We start from the raw sequence: 22,724 nt of genomic DNA, 5'->3' as shown, positions 1-22,724 counted from the left end.
GTTTGTGTCGATTTCTTTTATAATTATAATTAACTTGGTGATTGTTTATATTTTGTTGAGTTTTTGATTTCTTTGACTTGTATTTTGTTTTTTGATTTGGTTTATTCGAGTTTATATAATATATTTTTTCTTTAGGTATGTAATATTGATTCATTCCTACTTGCGTGGTCAAACACGCTTTCGGAACCCAAGCTTGATTAGTTGATTTGTATTGGGTTATTAGTGACTTAAAGGTTTTATTTGAGTTCGACTTGTATTCAAGTCCGGTTTTATTATAACATGTTTTTTGATTGTTCAGGATTAAGTCTAAATTTTTTGATCTTGTAGTGAATTTCTCTAGTATTTCTTTTAAGTTATTAATTTCTGATTTTAATGATAAATTCTCTTCAAGTATTAGATCTTGAGTTGGATTAAAAAATTTTATTTGTTCCTTGAGGCCTTGATTTTCCTCAAGGAGTGATTTGTTTTCATTTTCTATTTTAATTAACTTACTATTTAAGCAGGAAATAATTTTTAAAAAAAAAATTGTTTAAATTAAAATGTACCTCATCCGGGCCTTCGGAAATGAGTACGGACTTGTGACTTGATTCGGGTTCAGACTCGTCTTCATCTTCCGACTCGTCTTTCGTTTCAGCTTCGCGGGCCATCAGCGCGAGATGGCTCTGGTGTTTCTGCTCTTCTGCCTCCGATTCGTCCGAGGAGTCGTCCCACGTTGCTTTGAGGGCTTTCTTTTTGGTTGGCTTCGATTTGTCGAACTTCAGTCTTGGGCATTCGTTCTTGTAGTGCCCCTTTTTATTGCATCCGAAGCACGTTACGTTCTTTTGTTCCGAGGGAGAACTGATCTTTTGAAGATCCTTCTTGTTGAAGCTTCTTTTTCTCCTGGTGAACATTTTCCTTACCAGGTTCACCAGGTGTTCTTCGTCTTCGGTATCTTGATCAAAATCTTCTTCAGATTCAGGCTTGTTCTTCTTTTCTTTGGATGAGCCTGCAAATAAAGCAATACCTTTCTCGGCTCCAGCATTAGTTTGTTCATGTAATTCTAACTCACAGAAAAGCTCGTCTAATTTTAACTTAGATAGATTTTTCGAAATTTTGTAGGCATCTACGATTGATGCCCACAAGCTATTACGAGGAAAGGCATTTAGTGCGTACTTTATTAAATCTCTGTTTTCCGTCTGGTGGCCTATCGCGTGGAGTCCGTTGAGGACGTCCTTGATTCTTGCATGCAGTTGACTTGCCGTTTCCCCTGCCTGCATTTTTATATTAAATATTTTATTTAAAAGTAGGTCTCTTTTTGTTACCTTCGCATCGCTCGTTCCTTCGTGCAACTCGATCAGTTTATCCCACAATTCTTTAGCATTCAGATGTGGTCCAACGCGATTCAGCTCTTCTTGTGTTAGGCCGCAATGTAGCGTGTTGATTGCCTTGTTTTCTGTTGATGCCTTTTTCCTCATGTCCGGAGTCCACTGTTCCGGGTCTAGTGGATTTCCGGAGTTGTCGACTGGAGTTCGGTACGCCTTTATAACGCTGAACCATTGATCGTAGTCTGTCTTTAGGTACACCTCCATTCTTTTCTTCCAATACGAGAAGTCATCCCCGTTGAATAGGGGAGGACGTATTGTGCTAAAACCTTCTAGTTGAGACATCCTGCACACAAGTAAACAACGAAAAAATATTCCAAGACTTGGTCTTGGATTAGTAGTGCGGGAAAAATAATAGTTGTATCTAAATTGGTGTTGCACCAATTTAGACTTAATTGCAAAAAAAAATTCCAAATTAATAATAATAATATCAGATTAGAATTTAAAAAAACAAAAAAAGAATATTTTCACCCCCTGTCTGATTGGTGGTTGCACCAAATCAGAGCGGTACCTGCTCTGATACCACTTGTTGGATCGTGAAACGTCGATAGAGGGGGGGGTGAATATCGATTCGAAAAACCAGCGTTAATAAGAGTTAAGTGCAACGGAATAATAAAAAACTTAAACAAACTGAACACAGTGTTTTTTACTTCGTTCGGAGCCTGTGACGACTCCTACTCGAAGGCCCGTACTCCGTGAGTACTTTCGTTGGGCAATCACTAGAAGTTCGAAAATGATTACAATTTAAAGTACAGGAATGCTAGCAAAATAACGAAAATACCAACAAGAATTAAAGAAAAGGAAAGGAGCGTGTTGTCGGATCTTTGTTAGCGTCGCTGGAGCGCAGAGCAGTAGAGCAAGCAGTAAAAGACTTTCTTTCTGTTGATCTTTTTGAAGTTCCCCTCTGACCCTTCTTTTATATGAAGCTTGGGGCGCCCCGGATCCCTTCCGGGCACCCTAGTGGGACGTGGCAGGTCCAACCAGCAAGCTCCACGTGGCGATGCGCGAGTTTGGATAAAACTTACCTCCGGGCGCCTGGACCTCCGAGCGCCCGGACCTCCTATTTCCAGGAACTCCTTCTCCTACAAAATAGAGTTAGTCCGAGGCAAATATATATCCTGTAAAACAGATTGTTAGCACAGTTAAAGTTCAACAAATTAATAGAAAAGAGTATGACTTAGATTCCGTCTTTCCGAGACCGGAATCTAGTCACGATCTCGACTTAGATATCTGAAATGGATCTAAGCCGGATCGACGCCTAATGTTCCCTTCCAGGGAGCGCGTCCTCGCAGTCACTCCCCTCCAGTGACTTACCTCACTTACCTGCCAGACGTCCGGTTAGCCCGTCGACCCCTTTAGACTTCGTGCCAACTATCCGGTCAGCCCGTCGACCTAGCTGGACTTCGTGCCTAAGCGTCCGGTCAGCCCGTCGACCCGCTTGGACTCCGTGCCAGCTATCCGGTCAGCCCGTCGACCTAGCTGGGCTTCGTGCCAGACATCCAGTCAGCCCGTCAACCTGCTGGACTTCTCCTGCACACTCGATCAGAGTGTTTAGACAACTACAGACTAACTTAACCTGATTTGTCATTCATCAAAACCTTGGTTAAATTGTTAATGCTAACCGCACCAACAGTTCTGACTAGTCTTCTCTACTCCATTGGGCTCTGCAACTCAAGATTCGTAAAATTCAAAAGTACAAAACAAATTTTCTAAAGTACTTACCTCGAAGTTCTTAGAGATGTAGTACGCATCTACTAAGGAGGCACACTCTGGAGTTCTGGGGAAGGCATTGAGCGCGTACCGGATTGAGTCCCGGTTCTTTACTTCTTCTCCAAGGTTGGTTAGTTGAGTTATTAACTCCTTGATCCTTGCTTGGAGTTGCACTACCTTATCACCGTTATTCATCTGAAAGTTCGTTAACTGGGTCCGGAGAATGTCGCGCCTCACTAGCTTAACTTCCAAGGTACCTTCGTGAAGATCCAGGAATTTTTCCCAGAGGTCTTTCACGGAGTCATAGCTTCTGATTCGACTTACCTCTTGTCGTGGCAGCACGCTAAGCAGGTGGAATTCTGCCTTTCCGTTGGCGACAAAATCGGCTTGCTCCTTCTTGCTCCACGTGTTTTCTTCTTTATCTTTTGGAACTGCATAGCCATATTTCATAATTAAGCAAATGTCAAATTCTGTCTTGAAAAATACCTCAATCCGGTGTTTCCACGTCGCGAAGTCTCCGTCGAACTTCGGGGGATGAATATTCACTCCTGCCATCATCTTGATCGTTGTGCTTCAGTCGGCGGTTAGTCCTTCTGAGGCAGTCTGGCTCTGATACCACTTGTTGGTGCAGCGGAGGCCGGCAAGAGGGGGGTGAATTGCTTGCACAAATTAAAACTACCCTCCTCAGATCTTTCAACTCGAAAGCGCAATAGCAATAATAATAAAAATTAAAACAATAAAGCTAGAGACTCGGGAGTTAACCTGGTTACAACCAAGAAGATTGTTAATCCAGGCTGATGAAAAGCGCGCAATAGAAAAATCTCCTTCTCTGAAGGCGGAGAAGCCTTTTACACTCTTACAGCTCAGAACTATTGCTAGGAATTGATTACAGAGTTGATGGAACAATTGTTGTCTAATTCCTAGTTCCAGAGGCCTTTATATAGCCTCTGGAAATTCTATCTCGGATGTCCGAGGCGCCTCCAATAGGGGTCCAAGACGCCTCCATCGAGAGAGTGGATAAAACTTTATCTAGCAGCCCAACGTTCACTTCTGCCAGGTCCGAGGCGCCTCCAACAAGCATTGAAGGCGCCTTCAAGTTGGAGGCACCTTCAAGTTGGAGGCGCCTCCAAGCCTGATGGAGGCGCCTCCAAGCTGGCTGGCAGATTTTTCCAGCTTGCTTGCTTCTTTGCTTCGTCTTCCGAAGTCCCGTTCTTTCGGGTGATGTTGGCCAACCGAAATAGGGCTCATCCGAACCCAATTTTTGTCCTTCTCCTCGAGTAGCCTTCCTCCCAGCTTAACGTCCCTCGAACGTCGTGCACATTCTTCTCGCCCACCGGTGTACTCTTCCGCAGCTCTCTCGTCCTTCGGACGCACCGAGCCCGTCAGCTCCCTTCCCGTGTCGTCCTTCTCGCTAGCTGCGCCTTCCGCTCGACTTCCTGTGCTCCTAAGCTCCTGCACACTCAGACATAGGGGTCAAACACAAAGCAGGACCTAACCAACTTGGTTGATCACATCAAAACAACCATTGGGTTCAACACCCAAAGTGAATACATATCCACTCGTAGACTTAGAGTTTTTTATGTCAAATATCTAACTTGCATCGTTGTATCCTTCGATCACAGCAGGATATCTCGTATAGTGCAAACCACATTCACGAGTATACCTTAAGTACCTCAGTACTCTTGTTATCCCTTTCCAGTGCTCAACACTGGGATTACTCGTGTATCTACTCAGTTTACTTACTGTGTAGACCAAATCTGGTTATGTACAACTCATCAGGTACATTAGACTTCCAATCACTCGAGAGTACTCTACCTGAGAGATACTTTCACCCGATTTTTCGATAGATGTTGACTCGTATCTATCGGCGTTAGTGCTAATGCAGTATCACCCTTGATGAATTTCTCAAGAATTTTGTCCACGTAATGAGACTAACTAAGAACAAGTCCTTCTATTGTTCTAAAAATTTTGATTCTTAAAATCACATCAGCTAGGCTCATGTCTTTCATATCAAATCTTGAGCTCAACATACCTTTTGTGGATTTTATTATCTTATCATTACTTCTAATGATAAGTATGTCATCTACATAGAGGTACAAGATGACATAGTCACTCTATGTGGTTTTCATGTAAACACATTTATCATATTCATTGATCTTGAATTCACATTCCTTTATGGCATTATCAAATTTTTTATGTCACTGCTTTGGTGCTTGTTTCAAGCCATATAATGACTTCACCAATCTACATACCTTGTTTTTCTGTCCTAGCACAGAAAACCCCTCAGGTTGCTCCATGTAGATTTTTTCTTCTAAATCCCATTTAAAAAGACAGTCTTTACATCCATTTGATGTATTTCGAGATTCCATAGAGCGGCAATGGCCAACAATGCTCTAATGGAAGCTATTTTCGGTACCGGAGAATATGTATCAAAGTAATCAAGACCTTCTTGTTGTTGGTATCCTTTGATTACCAATCTGGCCTTATACTTATCAATTGTGTCATCTGATTTTATTTTCTTCTTGAAGATCCACTTGCAACCTAGTGGTTTACTTCCCGGAGGAAGATCCACAAGTTTTCAAGTGTGATATTGCAAGATAGACTCTATCTCAGATGTAATTGTCTCTCTCTAGTGAGGTCCATCAGATGAGCTTATTGCTTCTGAGTAACTTCGGGGCTCACTTTCTAACATAAAAGTGATAAAATACTATATGTAGGATTTTTCTACCCGAGCTCTTTTGCTCCATATAAGCTTAGCCTCGACTGGTTCATCATCATCTTCTTCGTCTTGTGTTTCATATGCCCGCTTTGAGGAGCTAGCATCCTCTCGGGTCTTATACGGAAACATATGATCGAAGAACAAGGCATTTCTCGATTCTATTATCGAGTTTTTGTGTATCTCCGGTATTTATGATTCATACACAACAAACTGATAAGCACTGTTGTTCTGTGCATATCCAATAAATATGCAATAAACAATCTTTAGTCCTATCTTAATCCTTTTCAGATCAGGCACCAACACTTTGGCAAGACACCCCCACATTCGTAAATATTTGTAGGGCGGTTGTCTTCCATTTCACAACTCATAAGGGTTCTTATCTATTTTCTTTCAGGGCACCTTATTTAAAAGGTAATTAGTTGTTAACACAGCTTCCTCCCACATGGACTTTGGCAATCTAGAGCTCAATAGAAGAGCATTCAGCATCTCCTTTAGAGTTTGATTCTTTCGCTCAGCAACTCCATTTTACTGAGGAGTATAAGGAGCGGTTGTTTCATATTTGATCCCATGTTCAACACACAACTCAACAAATGGTGATAAATATTTACTGCCTCGGTCACTTTGAACCACCTTAATCTTTCTATTAAGTTGGTTTCAACCTTATTCTTATAGAGAGTAAATTTTTCTATAGCTTCATCCTTACTTTTGAGAAGATACACATAACATTATCTTGTGTTATCATCTACAAAAGTGATAAAGTATTTATTACCACTACATGTTGGCATACCTTTTAGGTCACATACATCAGTGTGGATTAGGTCAAGTGGTTTATTACTTCTTTCAATATGTTGAAAGGATGACCTTGTCATTTTCACTTCAACACAAATCTCACACTTATGTTTTGGGTCAAGGTGAAATGTAGGTATACTTTGTATATTAATTAATCTACGTAATACATCGTAGTTAACATATCCTAGTCTACCATGCCACAAACACGAAGACTCAAGCATATAAATGGAAGACCTTTCAGTTTTATTTATCTTAGGCCTAATTGCCATTACATTGAGCTTAAACAGCCCATCAGATACATAGTCTCTTCCTACAAACACTCCATTCTTGAACAATACAACTCTGTCCGACTCAAAAACAATGTGAAATCCATACTTGCTTAACAATGATCCGGACACTAGATTTTTCCGAATCTCTGGAACATACAGCACATTGTTCAGAGTAAGGTTCTTGCCTGAGTTCATCTTCAGCACCACCTTTCCATGGCCCATGATGTCCGAGGTTGCTGAATTCCCCATGAACAGTTTGTCTCCAGTAACTTCTTCGAAGTTGTGGAGCAGCTCCTTATTGCAGAACACATGTCTGGTGGCTCCAGTATTGATCCACCATTGTCATGGGTTTGAATCGACCAGGTTCAGTTCTGAGACCACTGCGCAGAGGTCGTCCATTTCTGGTCCCTCGTTTAGGTTGGCCTCCTACTTCTTCTTCGGCTTCATGCACTCCGAAGATTTGTGACCCACTCGGTCACAGTTGAAGCACTTCCCAGAGAACTTTTTGTTGATGCCTCCTCTGGGTCCTATCTTGGAAGACTTAAGGTTTTTCCATTTCGAGCTTTGACCGTGCTCGACCACGTTGGATTTCACAATAGCCTGAGAGAATAATTTTCTCTCTGAACTCCTGTTGTCTTCTTCGATGCGAAGTTGAACAATGAGTTCCTCCACATTCATCTCCTTCCGCTTGTGCTTTAGGTAGTTCTTGAAGTCCTTCCAGCTAGGGGTGAGCATTCGGTTAATTCAGTTAATTTGATATTAATTTTGTATAAATTCTTTTTATTGTTATTTTAAACAAATTTAGTTAATTCGATGTTAACCAAAATAACCAATTCGGTTAATTTAATTTTAGTAAAACTTTGATGTGATTCGGTTAGCTAACACTAAATCGATTTTCGGTTAATTCGGTTAATTTATGGACCAAATTAACCGAATGCTCACCCCTACTTCCAGCCGGGAGGCAGCTTCTCAATGATAGCAGCCATCTGAAAGGTTTCACTCAGAACCATCCCTTCTGAGTGGATCTCGTGCAAGATCACCTAAAGCTCCTGAACTTGGCTGATCACCATCTTGGATTCAACAATCTTGTAGTCCAAGAATCGGTCCACGATGAACTTCTTGGCCCCTGCATCCTACGTCTTGTACTTTTTGTCCAGGGACTTCCACAGCTCCTTAGCCATTCTCTTCATGCTATACACAACGTACAGTGAGTCGGCAAGGCAGCTGAGGATGTAGTTTCGGCAAAGGAACTCAGAATGAGTTCATGCCTCCACTGCACTGATGGTCTGCGCATTAGCATCCTCGGCACCCTTGGGAGGGTCATCGGTCAAGAACCGAGTGTGGTCAGGTAGAAGAGCACCTTCTGCTACCACCTCTTGAAGTTCGATCCACTGAACTTCTCTGACTTTTCCCCATGGTTGATTGGCACAGTTCCAATTGGCGCATGTTCGATCAGACATATGTTTGATCAATCAAGCAAGATCTTGACGAATCAAAGTACACCTTGATCGAAATACAAGATCGTTGGCCTCTTGTGTTGGTATTCAAAATCGATACAATGAAAATCAAACTAATTACGCAGCAGAATCAAAGAACTAGTTATACCTTTCCTTTGTAGCTAAAGACCTCTTGATCTTCTGCTGTATTCCTCTCCTCTTCTTGGACGTTGTGTGGGCAACGATCTACCAAGACAACAAACACCCTTCCCTTCGTTTCTCCCAGACCGTCTGCCGCCAAGAGAGGCTCTAGGATGGGGCACCTTCTTCTCTTCTTCCTTCTCCTCTTCTTCTTCTTTTCTAAGCCGCTGCCCACCAAGGAACCTAAGCAAGGGGTGTCGGCCCCTAGCAAGGAAAGGGAAGGCACCGGTCCTAAGCAAGGTGGAGGAGGCACTGGGCCTTAGCAAGGTGGAGGAGTCGACCCTTAGCAAGGTGGAGGAGGCGCCATCCCTTAGCAAGGTGGAGGAGGCACCGACCCTTAGCAAGGTGGAGGAGGCGCCAGCCCTAGGATAAGAGAGGGTGGCGCCGACCCTAGAAAAGAGAAGGTGGCGTCGGCCCTAGGAAGGAAGTGGAGAAAAAACCAAAAACTTAACATGGATGGGTGGATGCGAGGCTTTATATAGAGGCTACAACAGGGACCTAGAGGAGGAATTGGTTTAGACCTCCTGATGGGCTTGGGCTTCCTGTGTTCGGCCTGAACATCCAACTCAAGTCCATCAATAATAACTCATACCACTAAAGGATTATTATTGAACTACCGCACCAATCCCATATTACAATATGGGCTCCTTCTTATCATGAGTGCATTAATCTCCCCGTGTTTAAGATATCGTATGTCCATTAATTAAATGAGTTACTGACAACTCAATTAATTAACATCTGATTCCAAGAGTAGTGTCACTCAACTTTATTATCATGTCGGACTAAGTCCACCTGCAGGGTTTACATGATAATCCTTATAAGCTCCTTAAGGGGACATCATCAGCCTAAATAATTAGGACACAGATTTCTTCTATAATCAATAACACACCATATAAACAGTACTATTTCTCAACTCATCGAGCCTATTGATTTAACGAATAAATCTCACCAATTGATAAGTTAAAAAAATAAATACTAAGTATACGTGTTTGTTATTATATAGGGATTAAGAGGGTGCACATCCAAAATAACAGAGGTCCTGTTCTTTTATGTAGTCAGTACAAATCGAACAACCTCAAACGGTCCTGCTCAATACACACATAGTGTACTAGTATAATTTTATAGTCAAGACAGACTGATGCCAAATTACACTACAACCGTTCTAATGGTTTGTCTCAATCCATCTTGGTTGTGAGCAACTATTTATAATTTATAAGGAACTGATAACATGATCTTCTGTGTGGCACCACACACCATGGTATCTACAATACAAATTAAATGGACAAGTGCATTAACATATATATAAATATAAAATGTAAACATTTGACCAAAGTGATTTTCATTTCAAAATATTTCAAAACAGATGTTCATACAAAAGCTAGGCTTATAGTATGCATCCCAACAATCTCCCACTTATACTAAAAGACTATGTTGTCATACATCTGATTCTCATCCCCTCAACATGCCTATCAAAGGTTCTCGTCGGAAGGGCCTTAGTGAAAGGTCTGCTAGGTTATCTGTTGATATAATCTTGGCGACAACAACCTCTCCTTGTTTTACGATGTCTCGTATCAGGTAGTACATGCGCTCAATGTGTTTACTTGCCTTATAGGCTCGTGGTTCCTTCAAGTTTTCTACTGCACCACTGTTGTCACAATAAATTATGATAACTTTGGGCAAACCAAAAATCACATCTAAGTCCATTAAAAAGTTTATGAGTCATACAGCTTCTTTGGCTGCCTCAGAGGCTGCCACATACTCAGCTTCCATGGTGGAGTCTGAAACGCATTTCTGCTTAACACTCCTCCATGCTATGGCTCCACCTTCCAATTTATATTTAACAATTAGAGATGATTATCCATGTAAGTAGACCAATCTCAACTTGTCACATGCTCACCGAGACTTTTATCCAAATGTAACAAATACATTTACACTAAATAGGTTATGACATTTCATATTTCAATTGTCTTTACAAAGTGTTACATTTTACAAAGTCCTAAAGACTTCACATATCCTTGAAATGACTCTTTAGTTAATAGCTTATTAAAAAGATCTGTAAGCATAGTACATGTACGGACATACTCAAGAATTGTCTTTTTCTTGTCAACAATATCTCTTACAAAATTATACTTAATTTCTATATGTTTGTCTTTGCTATGATATTTGAGATCCTTAGAAAAAGCTATAACATTTTGACTGTCACAGTACACTGTAACAGAACTACCACTATCCTCAACGATCTTCAAATGCTTTAGGAATCTTCTCAACCAGACAGCTTCTTGCATAGCCACTGCACAAGCCACATACTCAGCTTCCATTGTTGATAGTGCTACACAAGCCTATTTCTTACTATTCCATGAGATGATGACCCCATTCAGTAAGAAGATATTGCCCGATGTTGATTTTCTGCCATCAAGGTCTCCTGCCCAATCTACATCTGTGTAGCTCTTCAAGCTCATCTCAGATCCTTGGAAATAGAGACAATAATCTATTATCCCTTTGAGATATTTGAATATAATTTCCACCGCCTTCCAGTGTCTCGATCCTAAGTTTGACTGGAAGCAACTGACTAAGCCAACAGCATAGCTGATATCAGGACGTGTACATAATATTATGTACATTAAACTACCAATAAAATTGGCATATGGTTTTTTCTTAATTTTCATTTTTTTCTTTAGGAGCTTTAGGACTCATACTCTTACTCAAAATAGTACCTTTCACAATTGCTCTTATGACAGACCCAAAAGTCTTTTAGAATAATCTCTAATGATCTTCACCCCTAAGATGTACTTAGCTTTCCACATATCCGTTATATCAAATTGTGATAACAGTCACTTTTTGACTTCATTCACATATCTTATGTCATTTTCAATTATCAGCATATCACCAACATATAATGATAAAATGATATACTTTCCTTTTTCTCTTTTCAAGAAAACACAATGATCCTTATTGATCATCTCGAAATCATAAGATAAAACTATTTCGTTAAATCTTATGTTCCATTATCTTAACGCTTGCTTTAACCCATATATAGAATTTTTAAGTTTACATACTTTGTTCTCTTGGCCTTCAGCAATGAAACCTTTTGGCTGAACCAAATAGATTTCCTCATCAAGCATATTGTAAGGAAAGTAGTTTTTATATTCATCTAATGTAATTCTAAGTCATAATGTGTCACAAAGGCCAAAATAACTCATATTGACACAAATTTTACTATGGGAGAAAATATCTCTTCAAAGTAAAACCCTCCAATTGGGTAAACCCTTTTGTAACCAAATGAACTTTGTACTTGTTAATCGACCCATCATCTTTTCTCTTTATTTTGAGAATCCACTTATTCCTAATAGCCCTTCAACCAGGAGAAAGATCGACTAAGTCTCAAACATGATTCTGATTCATAAACTCTATCTCTTCAACCATTGCAGCTTTCCACTTTTCTCTGACTTAATATCCCAATGCTTCCTCAATAGATTGAGGTTTATCATCGTCAACTGGGAGTGGCATCATTGCATTATTCTCAATATCAAACCTCTTCTTAAGTTTGATTTTACGAATACTTCTTCATAAGTTGGGTTATTGAGAAGTCAATTCATGACTTGACAAATCAGTCCCACTCGGTTGACTAGACTCATGCATCCTTTTATTTCATGCATTGTCCTTCATTTATTAGGGTTTAGTTCCAAAACCCAAACCCCCAATTTCATATCAAAAACTCTATGCAATAACATATGATCCTAAGTTTATCACTTATCGTTACATTCGTTGGGAGACGACACAGGCTACTCCCTATGCTATGTTAGTGTAGAGAGGGTTCGGTACTTTATTATTTGACAATCATTTCACAAAAAAATTGGGATTATCAAATTGGGTGTCGTTGCCGGGTAATGATACCTTGGGATTATTTTTCCCTTATTACATAAAAATTTGAAAAAACAATTGTTGTCAAATGCTTTAATGTTCATACATCTATGTGTTTGATCTTATATGTTCATGTGTCTTCTGATCTTATTTGCTAAGTGTTTCAGTGTAAGAATAGGAAATTTCTTTGACCATCGATCCATATTATCGGCATTTTGGAGGTGGGATGGAGAGTTAGTACTATCAGCCTAATCAACCTCAATATTATCATCCTGAGCCTCAGTATTATCATCCTTAGACTCAGTATTATCAACTTGGACCTCAATATTATCCACCCATGGAGCAGCTAAATAGGTATGAGTCATTTTCAAATTCATACAATTCTAATTGGGTGGATCAATCACATTTTAGGTATGAGGATACACAAGGACAATTTCCTGAGTCATATCCAACATATCATAGCCCATAGGAATTTTATGATGAGTATATACCTACTTGGTCACATCCAGTCCAACAGGGTGATCCAGCTCCCTAGGGTACATTCCAAGATGAAGTTCATGCCCCTAGTTCAACACAGGATCTTCAGGAGATTATCCAGCTAATGATAGAGCATCAAAAACAATAATTTGCAGAGATACAAAATTTGCATATACAAGTAGACCAATTTGCATCATCCGTTAGCCAGCAATAAACACCATGCTTTAGTGAGAAGAGGGATTGTAGTGTTTTTGACAGACCTAATCTTGTCTCCATTACTCCACAGGACTCCTCTAGTATTTCTTGTTGTGATGTTGTAGTTGTAAGGATTTCTGACTCTGCTGATATTGTTGTTGTAGATGTTGTTGATGATGCAGGTACTGATATTGATGATGAGGAGAGTGTAGGGGTTTGCATAGTGGAACCAATACCCCAAGAATCACCTCTTCTAGTTACACAATCACCTAAGCTAGATGTTGATGATGTAAGTGTAGGAGATTGCATATTGGAAGCAATACCCCAAGAATCACCTGAATCAGAGCCTGAACCATTACTTGATGAGGAGGAGGTCACAGTCACCATTCTAGAACCTCCAAGTATCTTTCAACATGAAAAGGTTAGTATTTCTTGTGATTCATCAGAAAATTTTATAGATGTACCATTAATTGATTTTATTGGATGTGATTCATTTCTTGATACATTTTTTGCAAAAACTATATTTTTCTGTGTTCTTCTTATCCCACATGTGTGTGGGAGGTGTTGTCCTTTGTTGACTTTGAAGGAAATTATAAGCTTCCGGAGTGGATGCTTAAGCTGAACCATCTTCAACCACCGGGGTAAATTTAAAAAACATATGATGGAAGGAGAGGTTTCAACTTCAATGAATATCATTCCCCTCCCTAATTGGATTTTTCACCTCAACCAACTTCAACCATCGGGAAGGATCATTCCACTACCGGCTTGGCTCGTACTTCTAAATCTTCTTCAGCTACCGGGAATAAAGGGGAGTCTGTTCTTTATTTTCCTTTTTGCTTTATACTTTTCTTTAGTCTCATACTTTACATTTGCATTTTGTTTTATACTTTGCACTTTCTTTGGTCTATAAAATATTTCATTTTGAATAAAATTCTCCATGAAATTGTTCTAGTAATACTTTTAAGATGGTAGAAAACTCTTTAAGTTTGACCATCAAGTTTAGGTCAATGGACATGATTGAATACTTTACTTGCATGTTACTGGTTAGTGTGGCGATGGATTTTATTTTGATTAATTAAGTTTGATTGCAAAAATTACCTAGAGAGGACTATCACATGCCTAATCCTTGTTATCTTTTTGTGTGATATGCACTCATGACAATTGAACTCTAGAATTTACTATGTTTTTTTTTTCAAAATCACAATATCATTGACATGCATGAATATGATGAAGGATATTTCTTTCCCCATCTTTTGAATTTTTTACCTTTCAAATTTTAGTTAAATCTCTTACTCAATACTTTTATCTTCCACCATATTTGCTTGCCATTCTTTTATTGAGAGATTGGGTGAATTATTGATGAGTTAGAATGCCAAGATATACAAAGGTTTAAGTGTGGGGGATGAATTGTATATGCTTGAGGTTCAAGGAGGTTCCCTATTACAAATTAGTGGAGTTCTGAAATCATGGAATTAGTTCAAGAGTTGCATTAAGGAAAGATAAATGTTGTTCCAATTCCAGTGAAATTTCAGCCAGGTATTTTGTGAAGTACAACAAAATTTTCGTATCTTAAAGAGATATAAGTGTGGGGGAATGCATGTGTTAAGTCTCTGCAAATTTCCTACTTCAATTTGATTAAAAGTTCTGGAGTTTGAAATATTTGAGCACTTGGAGAAGCAATTATTTCCAACTTTATTGATTTGTTGAATGTTACATCAGTTTAGTCTTCCAATTTGAAATCTTTTTCAAGTGTTGAGTTTTAAATCAATTTTATGAATCAACATGATTTAGTTACAACATATCTGAGTTTTTATTTGCAAGAATGAAGCTTGTAGGAAGAAACTGTGGAAATTTCAGAATCTAATTCTGACCTTTCCAAATATGTGAAATGTCGTTGGTATTTCAGAGATGCTATTTTTGTTCTACACCAGTGCAACATGAAGGAGTAAATGCTAAGTTAGAATCTTGGAGGGAAACACTAGAAGGGAAAGGTTTTAAGCTTAGTAGATTAAAGACGGAATATATGGAATTTAAGTTTAGCAATATTAGAAGTAATGAAACAATTGTTAAGATAGGAGAGGACGAGTTGCCTGGAACCGAGAGATTTAAATATTTAGGATCATTTTTACAAAATGATGGAGGAATTGAGAGAGATGTCTTACATAGAATACAAACAGGATGGGTGAAATGGAGGGGAGCGTCGAGTGTTTTATGTGACCGTAAAGTACCTCTTAAACTTAAAGGTAAGTTCTATAAAACCGCAGTTAGACCTGCTATGTTATATGGAGCTGAATGTGGGCTATGACTCGAGCACATGAGCAGAAGATGAGAGTTGCAGAGATGAGGATGTTAAGGTGGATGTGTGGACATACGAGGATGAACAAAATAAGAAATGAGAGCATTAGAGAGAAAGTAGGAGTTGCATCTATTGAGGAAAAACTTAGAGAGACACGTTTAAGATGGTACGGACATGTACTTAGACGGCCAATAAATGCTCCAGTTAGGCGATGTGAAACTATGAAAAACATGCATATAAAACGAGGAAGAGGAAGACCAAAAAAGACTTGGTTAGCAACAATAAAACAAGATAAAATTTATTTAAATATAGATGATGATATAATTGGAGATAGAGCTCAATGGCGTAAAAGGATTCATACAGCCGACCCCACCTAATGGGAAAAGGCTTGATTGTTGTTGTTGTTGTCGTGTACCAGTGCAACATGAATGCATCTTTCAAGCTGTTTGGAAGAGCTGGAAATTTCAGAAATTGGATTTGTTAAAGAGCTGGTTGATGAGAAATGGATATCTACTAGTTTATTTCAATGAGATTGTTTTAGCTATTGAGAAAGTTGCATATCTATGTAGTTTTTTTGTGGGTGTTGTAAAAAACAGTAAAAGATAGAGTTTAAAACTAAAAGGCCAAGGCATAGTACAGTTTTGGCTGCTAGTTTTGGAAGTTTCTGCTGGTAATGTACTGGAAATAACTAGGTTGGCTCATAATTCTTTTAGATTGAGTTGTTAACTATTTGAGACACATATAGTGGGCATCTCAAGAAGTCATTTTGGTTGTAAAAAAATAGTGACTTCTGAAATGGGTTGCTGAATTCAAAAATGCAGAAGTTCTTTGAGATCTCAACAGCTGGATTGTGATCTTCAGTCCATTCAAAAGTGGAAGAAATTGCAAATGAACTAGGCATGGATCAAGATCCTTTAAGAAAAACAACTGGAAACAAAGAAGGTTAGACTGCTAGAATTTTGGGAAAAGGGCAGTGATACAAGGACTGTGTATCAAGATTGAACTGAGCTATTGAATTTAGTCCTTCCCCTTGTTGATTATTGTGTTTCAGGAAGCTCTGAAGTGGAAGTTGAGTTCCTAATTATGATCAATAAAAATTCTGAAGTGGGCATTCAACCTTTTAATGGTATTTGGTGTATGCTTCTTTCCAAGCCTTTGTGATTAAAATCTTGAAAATTCCCAACAGCTGAATCTGAAACTAAATGCCTAACTCCCGAGAAGAAACAAGAGTTTGAATCTTGATGCCAACTCCACATGTTATTTCTGTACAGCAACATTTAGAATTCATGCTTCCATCAATTCAATCCTAAATGGTATCTGTGAGTGGGCCTAATTCTCTATGACTTAAGTTAGAAATTGCTAGGATTCCAAATTCAGAAATCTGCTGGAGGAAGTTGTGATTGATGCATCAATCCCTTATTGTTGGGTGTCAAGTTTTGGGTCACAGATTTCTAATCAGCAAGAAGTCCAAGTGGAGCTTTTGATCTTCAACTGACATTTGTTTCTCTCTCTTCCCCAAGTTCATAGAGATCCCAAAGATTCGCAAGGCATGGAGAAAGAAGAGTACCTCTGGACGAAGAATGAGCAAAGTGATTTCGTAGCCAACAGTAGAGCAAAATATCACTTATTAAGTGTATTACCGCCTTAAGAAGTAAATCACATCAGAAGCTACACATCGACAAATGACCTCTAGGAGAAGTGTTGGTGCAACCTTAGGTCAAGGTTGACCTGGTTGACCTGACTCGAGTTGACCTGACTCGAGTTGTATTTTGATGTTTGACTTAGGAAGATTGTTGATGCAACCTTAGGTCAAGGTTGACCTAGTTGAGTTGTATTTTGATGTTTGACACTCGTGGAAGAGTTGTATTCTTGATATGGGACAAGAATAGATGTTTGGGAGATTATTGGTGCAACCGTAGGTCAAGGTTGACCTGGTTGACCTGATTCGGGAAAAAGTCCAAGTATGGAGACTTGGCAACGGAAAAGTCCAAGCAGGGAGCTTGGCACTGGAAAAGTCCAAGTATGGAGACTTGGCACTGGAAAAGTCCAAGCAGGGAGCTTGGCACACGAAAAGTCCAAGTATGGAGACTTGGCACGGGAAAAATCCAAGTATGGAGACTTGGCACTGGAAAAGTCCAAGTATGGAGACTTGGCACTGGAAAAGTCCAAGTATGGAGACTTGGCACGGAGAAGTCCAAGCAGGGAGCTTGGCACGAGGGAAAGTCCTGGTGAGTGAAACCAGGCAGTGGGAAAGTCCTAACTGGGATGTTAGGCAGTTGGAAAGTCCTGGTGAGTGAAGCCAGGCAGTGAGAAAGTCCTGACTGGGATGTTAGGCAGTGTGAAAACCCTAGTGAGTGAAGCTAGGTGAAAGTCCTGGTGAGTGAAGCCGGGCAAGGGAAAATCCAGATGGATCAAGGATGATCGGACATCTGGTGTTGAGAAGGTCAAGTAGGTCAAGGGAGTGACCGGATACTTGACACAAAGAGAAAAGTCCAAGTGGGTCAAAGGGATTGACCGGACACTTGGTGAGGAGTCTTAGCAGGTCAAGGGAGTGACCGGATGCTAAGCATGATGTACCAACAGGTCAAAGTTGACCGGATGTTGGTTTGGGAGACTTGGGACTTGGTTTGGGCAAAAACCAAGCTCTAGATCGGTCTGCAGACCGATCCGGCATATTTATCTCGATCGGTCCGGTGACCGATCGGATAACAAACAGAAGGGTTACCGATCGGTGGGGACCGATCAGCATGAGCTGATCGGGGACCGATCGGGGATAGTGGATCGGTCCGGACCGATCAGATTCCACATAGAGAGTTGGGCAACTCTGTGAAGCCTTCGATCGGTCCGGGACCGATCAGGCCTGATCGGTCCCCACGACCGATCGGATCTCCGATCGGTCGATCGGTCCGACCTTCTCTCAACGGCTAGTTTCTTCGCTGTCTTCTTCGCAGTATAAAGGGGTCGAGGCTGCTGCACGACTACTTCTTCTTCTTCCTTCTGTTGTGCTTGAGCTTTGTTGAGCTCCTCCTTGTCGAAGCTTCGCGTGAGCTTCATTCCACGATCGGATCAGCCGCTGCTGAGTTGCTTGTTGCATTGCTACTTCATCCGGGACCCCAGTCGACGAGAAGGCAAGCTACTGTGTTTACATTCCTGTTGTATTTTGTTCTTGCTATTCTCTTGTACTCTTAGCTTGCTGTTGCAAGTGATTGTGGCGAGGTTTCTCCACCCACAAGGAGTTTGATTTAGCCGATTTTCCGGGGACTCATCCACCGACGGATTGATAGGCTTCGTCCACCTTACGGACACACCGAGGAGTAGGAGTTTCATCTCCGAACCTCGTTACATCCTTGCGTAGAGGTTTGATTTCTTCTCCTGTTTTCTTTCTGCATTTAGTTTCCGCTGCGCTAACCCTAGTTTGTAGAAAGAAACGCGAGCAATTGGGGTCGGCTATTCACACCCCCCTCTCTAGCCGTACGAAGAGATCCTAACAAGAAGTTCCTAGAACTCCATGAAGGAACATCTGAAGCGAAGCTTGTACGACGAGACATTCTTCGGAACAAGATAACGAACATCCATCTAGAAAAAGATGAGAATGTAGCTGAACTACACACAAAGATCAAGGAGTTGATCACCGGACTGGTCAACCTCAGCGAAAGGGTAACCAACCGGGACTCGGTACGCTACGCACTCAACGCTTTTCTCAGAACTCCAGAATGGACCTCGATAATCGACGTTTACTACATCTCAAAGAACCTGAAGGTAAGTACCCTAGAGGAACTCTTTTCAACTTTAGAATTACATGAAACCAGATGTGCAGGTACAACAAAAGAGTCAAGTCAAAATCTGGCACTAAAAGCCACCAAGAAGAACGAACCCGAGTCAGACTCAGATCTAGAAGGAGACCAAGAATCTTACATGGTAAGAAAGGAAATTTAGAAAAAAAATTAGATCTAACAAATTTAAAAAAAATACAGAATAGAAAAAATCCAAGAAATAGAAGAAAGGTTCGATACTACCAATGTCAAAAAGAAGGACATATAAAGGAGGATTGCTTGGAACTCAAAAAAGAAAAAGACAAGAGACTCAAGCAAAACAAGCACAAGAATCTCAAGGTCACTTGGGACGAAAGCTCATCATGCGAGTCAAAAATAAAAGCATACGTCGAACTAGTGCTAATATCTAGCCACGAAGAACAAAGCACCTCAGAAATTTGCATCAATGAAGGGGGCGCTATTTCAGACGAATACAGCAAAGCAAAGAAAGAATCAATCTTCAGATCTGATATGGTAAGTGAGGTATGTCTCTTACCACCTGATCAACTGTATTTCAGCATTAAATCAATGGTAAAATCAATGTGCAAATTAAAAAATAAAAATAAAAAATTTAAAAAGGAAAATTTCGAAATAAAAAGAATCTTGGAAAAATTTTGCTTAATAAAGGATCTTGAAAAATTAAAACTTTAAAGGAACAAATAGAAAATTTAAAAAATTATGCATGCTTAAATTTTAGATATTTCAAGGCTTAAATTGGTATTATAGATTTCACAAAGGTCAAATTATAAAAATAATAAAAGTATATATTTTTAGAAAATACTTGATCAATTGAGTAGGAAGGAACCTATATTGGGTTCCAAAGTCATGCTTAGTTTAATTTATATATATTTCTAATTTTATTTTAATTTAATATTTACCTTTTTAATTGTCTATTGTACTAAAATAAATTTCTTCATATGATTTCTGTTCAAAATTAATTAGTTATTAATTTTTTTTCAAAAAATAAGATCTTATTTATTTCCTATATGTAGAAAAAATTTTAAAATTTATTTTCCATTGTATTATTTTTTACGATTTATTTTTCAAATATTATAGTTTTGAATTTAAAAATATTTTTTAGAGTTATTTTTATAAAATTTATTTTTCAATAAAAATTTATAATATTCTCTATTCAACAAAATATTTTAAAAATATTTTTGACTAATATTTAATTTTCTATGAATTATTTATCTAAATCTTAATTGTTAATATTAAAAATTCTCAAACACTTAATTTTTAAAAATTTATTATTATTTTTTTTGCAAAAATACTTACTCTACTACGTTAACAAAAAATTTCTTAAGATTTTTCTAATATCAAATCTATTTTAAAGTATTTTTAAGATAAATTCATCTTTATGTAGTAAATAATTTATTGCTGCTTAAAATTGATTTTATTTTTTTATGAAAATTTTATTACTATGTTGGATGTGCATACTTAATACTTATAAAAATTCTCAAAAAATTTCAACAACTAAAATAATTTTTCCAAATTATATTTGCTGAAAACTACTTTTTAATCACAAAAATTAGAATTTCCAAAATAAATTTTAAAATTTTTTATTTTGTGCATTCCTTAGACTTTAATTTCAATTTATTTTAGCAAAACTCTTATTTTGTAATGATCAAAGGAGAGAGTTTGAAATTAAGTTTAAGGGGGAGCTACATTTTTGTCAAATATTGCATGTTTTAAAACTTGCATAGTAATTTAATTTGATATCTTGTTTTACCATAACATAACTTGGGTTGATCCACATCAAAAGGAGAAGATTATAAGTACCCCGTGAAGGTTTTGATGTGATCAACCAAGTCAAGTTATGTCCTGTTGTTATTTTGATGCTCTATGTCTGAGTGTGCAAGAACTTAGGAGAACAGGAGGTCAAGCGACAGACGCAGCTAGGAAGAAGGCGACACGGGAGAGAGTCAACGAGCTCGGTGTATCCGAGGAACGAAGTGCTACTGAAGAGTACACTCAGACTAGAAGGAAGCGCACGACGTTTCCGAATGACGAGAAGCAGGAGCAGAAGGTTGCTCGAGAAGGCTGAAAAATGGGTTCGAGTAAGCCCTATTCTGGATGGTCGAAATCACTCAAGTGAGCGGAGTCGGAACGGGAGAAACCAGACAGTCAATAGGCTGTTGACTAACTAGTCCGGTCCGGGCGCAACAGGCTGTTGACTGTCCAACCCGATCCGGGCGCTCGGAACTTTTCCTGGTGCCTGGTCCACAAAGTTTATCGGTTGTCGAGCTATCGCGATCCGTTGCGCTATGGATAAAATTTTATCCACCTCTAGGAACCGAGAACCCTTCTAAGTGTCCGATCAACGCTATAAATACATCCCTAATTTCAATAGTTGAATAACAACACTTGTAAATAATTTCTCTTTCTGGTCTACTACTATGTGAGCTGTTAATATTGTAAGAGGCTACTTCATCCAAAGGAGATCTTTATAGTGAGCTTCATTTATCTTAGATTAGCAATCCCCTGATTGCAAACCCAGTAAATCTTTTCTTGCATTTTTCATTTAATTAATTAGCTTCTGAATTCTTTTTTACAAGTGTTTTGTTAATCGAGCAATAAGATAGAGAAAGGTTGAGTTTGCATTTCCAAGGTTATTCACCCCCCTTTAGCCAACCATCAAGTGATCAACACGTGTGTCAAAAAGAATGTTAGCAACTGGGCCAAGAAAGCGTCCCTAGCACAAATACTCTGATGCTCAAGTCAGTGGATGATCGAATAGGGAATCATGAATAGAAATAAATGAATAGTAATAAATGAACAATGGATGTGTAATGTGGTGTATGCGTAGCGTTCGTGTGCATACCTACGTCTATAGATAGAGACCTCCTTTTTTAGTGTTACTTTTTCCTCCATGCACGAATTCCCAAAATGAACCCACAATCTCTGCATTTTACAGGGTAGAAATTTCTAGTGTACGACTTGCATTGGGAATATTCCTTTAATTCTCTGATAACTGTCACACAAAATGACAAAGAGGAATGTTAGGTCATTGGGTTGAGGAGCCCTTAATATGCTTAGCTGACGAAGCGATCGATCGGATGTTGTTTGCAAGAGCAACCAGGTCGGATTTGAGGAATGCTATCAGGGACTTGGTCCTCACTTGGCCTCTCCGCTTCACCAAAGAGTCCGGTCAAACCAACTGTCTATCAGGTCTAATCGGACAACGGGGCCGATGGTAGACCACTTGGCTGAAATGCTTAGACGTGTTATCTCCGAGTAGCCCAAAGGGACTCGGCCTTAAATGATACTCACTAGGCTAGGAGTTTCATCTAGACTGAGAGACTCGGGATTCGACCGGATCAAGGGTCCGGTTGGATGACCACTCGACCAAGACGACCAATCATGTTGGCCTTGAGTGTTGACCCCTCATTAATTTTGACCACCATATCAACCTCCTAACTTTAACCCGACTTCAGTCGTCTTACATCATCCGCTGCATCATTATGCAATAAATTTGTGTTTTTTGCTGTATAAAAATCGATGAAAAATTAAATTTTGTCAGATAGTTTTGCAGTAACTATGTACAGCCATTCTAGTATTTGCTTCTGGGGCTGTAAAAAATTTTAATTCCTGCAGTATA

Source organism: Zingiber officinale, chromosome 6A, assembly GCF_018446385.1.
Source record: "Zingiber officinale cultivar Zhangliang chromosome 6A, Zo_v1.1, whole genome shotgun sequence".
NCBI classification, from domain to species: Eukaryota; Viridiplantae; Streptophyta; class Magnoliopsida; order Zingiberales; family Zingiberaceae; genus Zingiber; species Zingiber officinale.
Note: the sequence above shows the minus strand (reverse complement) of the source record.